This window comes from Rhinopithecus bieti, unplaced genomic scaffold, assembly GCF_001698545.2.
Source record: "Rhinopithecus bieti isolate Rb0 unplaced genomic scaffold, ASM169854v2 scaffold_18418, whole genome shotgun sequence".
Taxonomy (NCBI): Eukaryota; Metazoa; Chordata; class Mammalia; order Primates; family Cercopithecidae; genus Rhinopithecus; species Rhinopithecus bieti.
Genome location: NW_016809431.1, coordinates 1,742,759 through 1,748,821, shown reverse-complemented (window position 1 = coordinate 1,748,821; position 6,063 = coordinate 1,742,759). Strand labels below are relative to the sequence as shown.

Genomic DNA, 6,063 nt, shown 5'->3' with positions numbered 1-6,063 from the left:
TTTTTTTTTTTTTTTTTTTTTGAGAACGAGGTCTTGTTATATTGCCCAGGCAGGTCTCGAGCTCCTTAGCTCAAGCTATCCTCCTGCCTCTGCCTCACTAAGAGCTGGGATTACAGGCCTGAGCCACCACACACGGTGGAAGTAACATTTTTGTTGATGATGTCCAATTCTATGAAGTTATTAAATTCAGTCAGAAGAGAATCTGCCTAAGCAACTGGGAATTAAAACAGCTAAAGTTTAACCTCAATTATTTTGAAACTAGAACATTTTCCCCACTACACACTATTTTCTAACTTTTCTTGGAGGTTATCAGAACTTTTCAGTACTATTTGGCAAGCCAATTTTAGGGCTTGAAGATGCCATGGACATCATCTAGACTAGCGTGACGCCTGTACTTGCCAAATAAGACAACTTAAGTCCTGAAGAATATACAGAGGTCATATATACCTCAGTTTGTGGCAAAGCCAGGTACAGAACCAGGTACTGACTTTCAGTTCATGGCTCTTCCCAGTAGGGCATCCTGATTTTCTTGATCACCTATCATTGCAGCACTTAAGGGGTGACAAGATCTGAGGGAGTTGGGGAGGAAGACTATACTTAATATTCACGATATATTCTAAAATCATGAGGCTAGTTTCTATGAACTATGCAGAAAACCTTGCCTCAATATAGTGATGCTATATTTGGTCTCTTTAATCTTAAAAAGAGCTAAGAACTAACTAGCCATTGGAGTTATACACTTATTTTCTTTATATGATTCACTGAATGAATTCAATGTATCTTATTTAAAAATACAAATGCTAACTTTTGCAAGAAAGAGTTTACATATTATTGCTTAAAATATACTTTTAAGTGTCTTACCCCAAGTTTACAAGAGGGAATATTGAATAAAAATGGATAAACTACAATTAAAAGTCACAGTCTTGATACCTTCATATTAGATGCCTCAGTTTCCAGTTTTGTAAGATGATTGGAATTATCTTCTAGCTCTTGTCGAAGATTTGAGTTCTCCATCTTCAGTGCCTCAACTTGCTTTAACAACTGATCATATGAAGCTGCAGCCATCCTTGGCTACCCTTGGACCTATAAGGTTAAAAAGGATTTTGAAATTCACTACTAAAAAATTTAGTGGCTGCTTGTTTTTAAGAAAGGGGTAAAGGAAACAAAACTCTTAAGACGTTTAAGAAGAATTGTGTTAGTATGCTAGTTTTTGGTCTCCAAACAATATTGTTCATGTAGCAGCATCTTTCTATGAGGATGAAACAGTGGAGTCTCAGTTTAAGACAAATGAAACTAAAATAGAAGAGAGAACTTCAGTTGTGCCTGAATACATGTGCCTTCTCACAGATGGATTAAACTTTCTATCAAGTAATAATTTCTTCAAGGTTTTAAAGATATTTTACCCATTCTTACAGGCAAAACTTAGGAAATATAATTATGATAAAAATTTATGTATATTAGTAATACTATTTTATTTCTGAATTTTATCTGATAGTCACAGAATTTTAGAGCCAGAATGGACTGAGATTACATATTCCATTTCACACTTTTCATTTGATAAAAGGCTAATCTTACACATCCTCCATGGCGAAACAGTTCTGAAGTTCTAAGATCTCATTAAAAGGCAATCATTTAACAAAATGGACATGAAAGAGAGCATTAAATGAAGACTTTAAGCCTTTTTGATAGGAAGATGGTAAATAAGAATTACTAACATGAAGTTCAATCACATTTATTTAAAAGGTTGACTATAACTGCCCATGCTATGGCATATGTGGTCTTGGGATCTGCTGTGCTCAAACTGACGCCAAAAGACAACTAAAGAGAATGGATGACCTGAAGAGTACAGACTGTCAAAGAGAAATGAAGCAGAGTCTGGCAGTCATTATGGCTGGGAAAGAAGAGGGGAGACAAAGAAGATAGAAAAGGTAGCCAGGTAATAAGAGGACCTTAGGAAGAATTATAGAATGCTAGGAGTTATACTAAGATTAACCAAGTAAGATTCAGGAGATCCACATTCTCTTTTTAGTTTAGGTCAAATCATTTTGGAATAAATAAAATCCTGCCTATCTTAATTATTTAATAGCTAAAAAGTATTAAGTAGTTTGCACTTAAGCAATAAAGATCTTGACATTAAAAACATGCCTCTGTAATATGAAATCTACTACATAGAATAAGGCAGACAGGCTGTGACACTGGCTAGTCATGACAGTATTGGAGTTCAGCAATTGGAAGACTCTACCAAAGGAAATCAAGGGACTTATCTTAGATCTATCTAGTTAGTTCTACAATGGCTAGAATCAACAGTAAACCTGGTACAATCCAATGACATCTGAGGAGGAAGGGGAGTCCTGCGGGCGGGGATCACCTACAAAAGTCTTTATGGTTGAAAAAAATTGAGTCTTGTGTGTTAATTTCAGGCCTGGTCATGATTTAATCTTTGCCCCTTCATTTTAATTCATTTCACAATTTGTAAATGAACATTCACAATCTGCTTTAACATAACTTACAGCAATATTATTAGGATTAATAACAAAAGGTAGGCTAAAAAATAAAAGTACTATGTAAATGTAAGTTACATTATGAAAATATACATGTAACATAACCTCTTCAGTAAGATACAGTGTTCACCTATAGTTAAGACACCTCCTCTGACCAATGGACAAGGGGTAAAGAAGTAATGCAGCCATAGGAGACATCTCAAAAATAAAGGAAAAATCCACAGGAGTGATCATTATTTTGTTTTACATCTTATTAATAAGCAGGTCTGAAAATACCCAGCACATTATAAACCATATGACAGAGGTAGGGATCTGACAGAATTTGAATAATGTGAGCCTTAAAATTTCTCATTTCAAATAAAATTAACAGGTAATTTTACATCAAAATAATAAAACAAAATAAGAGAAAAGGTAGTAACAGAAAAAAATGGACACACACAAGTTTATTGAGACACACAAATTATAACCTTACACAATCACGAAAAGAGCCAGATGCGCAAGACGAGCAGAGACTGCTAAAAGTACTCTTTATTACAGGAATAAAAAAATCGACTCTTCAGATGAAGAATTAAACCTTTAATCATCTTTTCTCCCCTAACTCCAGAATCCCAATCATTAAAGTTTTTTCTGCTCTAGAAATAACCTAATTTTATGGAAAAAATAAGATGTTTCATGGAAGAATACCCAAACTTATATTGATTTAGGATGCTGCAGCCATCCCTCCCTAATCCAAAACTTGTGAAGTCATATAAAATTTGTGAAGTCATAAATTTACTTTGGAATGTCTTTTTTTTCAATTACAAGAATTGCATACCAAATACATCTTTAAAACTTTTTTTTTTTAATTTGAAACTTGTGTGATCACATTACAGCTGCCACACACCAAGAAATGGGGAAAATCTCCCAATCTTTCACTTTACTGAGAGCATGCAAACCTCTCAATTTGTTTTTCTGCAGTTAAGATGACCACTAAAGACACTGCTCCACGTTGTAAGTGTCAGGTAGGGGAGAATAAAGCACAAGGACTATTATCTAGACTTTTATTCAAATGTTCATTAGAAAACAAATTTACAAGTATTGTAAAAAATTAAAGCAAAGAAACAAAAAATTTCGGGCTGGCAAAAGATAATCAGAATTAAATGTGGAGGATTATTATTTTCAGAAGTTCGAGATCACGTCTTTTTTACATCAGTGGAGCTGCTTTTATTATTTTGTTTTCATGGAAAAACAAAGATATATTTTCCAGCATTTTAGATGAAATGAAATAAGAGGAAAATATGAATAAGAAGGCAGGAAAGCAAAAGAATCATAAAAGACGACTCTGCTCAACCCTACACAAACAAATTTGAACACTCGAAATAGATAATTTACTAGAAAATATATCAAAACTGATCCCAAAAGAGATGAAAAATCTATTATAATTTACCATGAAAAAGTCACTATTAGAAAATCAATTATATCATTTAACATAATAGATCTACATGGGAAAAAATCATATGTTCATGCCAAAGATGATGAAAAGACATTTTACAAATTCAATACCCATTCTTGTTGAAAATACTGAATAAAAAAGAACATTTCTTTAACATGATCTATCAGCCCCAAGGCTAACAGTATACTTAATGTGGAAACACTGGATATACTCTTACAGTCAGAGTACCATTCTATTAGTCATCAACACAAATTAATGAATAAAATTAGAAAAAAATTAGAAAGGGAACATTATTCACAGACCACATAATTATATACCTGGAATATACAAAAGCATCAATGAAATATTATTATAATAATGTAATTTGGTAATATAGTATAGTACCAAATATACAGAAACCATTCCTTTATAGGGGAGAGAAACCATACAGAAGATAAATGGAAGAAAAGATCCCATTTACAATAAAAAATGAAAATATCTGGGCATATACTGCACAAAAAGAGTCCAAACATATATGAGAAAGATAGAAAAGTAGATTTCAACAAATGGAAAGGCATATCTTATTCTGGTATACCAAGATTCAGCAACATAAAGATGCCATTTCTCCCTAAGCTAACTTACAAATTTTACAGTCCCAATAAAAACACTATACAAAGTTTTTATTTCCTGCAGCTAGATATTAAAAAAATAGAAAATATGAAAGAAGAGCAGGCAGTAAACTACATATTAAAATATTGTACAAAGCCTTTATAATTATATATGTGTAGTTACATGTATGTAGTTAACTATATTGTACCAATAGATCAGTTTTTTTGTTTTGATAATTGTATTAGGGATATATAAGATGTTAATCATCTGGGGAATCTGTAAAAGGTATATAGAAACACTCTGTACTATTTTTCCAACTTTTCTGTAAGTCCAAACTCATTTAAAATTAAAAGTTTTTTAAAAAGCTACAATACCGGTATATGAATAGACCAACCACGAGAACACAATGTTTAAAATCCAGAAGTAAATATATATAAATTCAGTACATAAAAGCAGCATCTCAATATTTGTAAAAAGATGGAATTTAAAGTGGTGCTGGGAAATGGGACAGCCATGAAGAAAAAGTAAAACTGCATATATTACTCATAAAACACACTAGGATAACCTGCAAAAGGAACAGAGATTTAAATGTTTGAAAAACATTTCATTGCTTATGAGAGCAGACATTTATTTTTTTAAGTAAAGATATTTAAATGGCATATACCCTCTTCAAAGGATGGTATGGAACATTTTAATTTTAATTTGTTTAATGGGTGTAAGAAACACAGAGGGCCAAGTAGAGTCCTCTAAAGTAATGATGTCCGTTACTAGACTAGGAGTAATAAAGGAGATTCTTAGGGTACTTCAAACAAATGGGAAAGTTTCTATTTGCTATAAACGCACAACTGTGTTAAAATAAATAGTGCACATCTCTACAGTGAAATACTACACCGGTATTAAGAAGAATGAGGCTGACGTAAAAATGAAGTTGATGAAAAACAAAACAAACAAACATAAAAAACAAGCAAAAGCCCATCTCCCCCCCAACGCAAAAAAAAAAAAAAAAAAAAAAAAAAAATGCTGATCGCTAATGTCTCATGTGGTCCCTCCTGCTCCAGTAAAAATAAAGGAGTGCAAAATGATAAAAAAAATACCACTTAAAGAACACACAAAAATACAGTCACTGCTTATAGAATCAAGGTATAGTGTCTGGTGGTAAGTCTTCCTTTTTATTACATACCCTTTGAGAAGTTTGAAAAGCAAAGCATTGGCCAGGTGGTGGTGGCTCACGCTTGTAATCCCAGCACTTTGGAGGGCTGAGGTGGGTGGATCACTTGAGATCAGGAGTTCAAGACCAGTCTGTCCAACATGGTGAAAACCCATGTTGGTTTCACCCCATTTTGTCTCTACTAAAAATACAAAAAATTAGCCAGGTGCAGTGGCATATGCCTGTAATCCCAGCTACCTGGGAGGCTGAGGTGGGAGACTAGCTTGAACCTAGGAGGTGGAGGATGCAGTGAGCCGAGACTGTGCCACTGCACTCCAGTCAGGGAGAGAGAGCAAGACTCCATCTCAAAAAAAAAAAAAAAAAAAAAAAAAAAA

General features: G+C 33.4%; 1 protein-coding gene across 1 annotated transcript in view; it reads right to left on the bottom strand.

The window, feature by feature from the left end:
• The window catches only part of APC (APC regulator of Wnt signaling pathway), a 155,063-nt gene that overhangs the window by 95,496 nt on the left and 53,504 nt on the right, over positions 1–6,063 (bottom strand).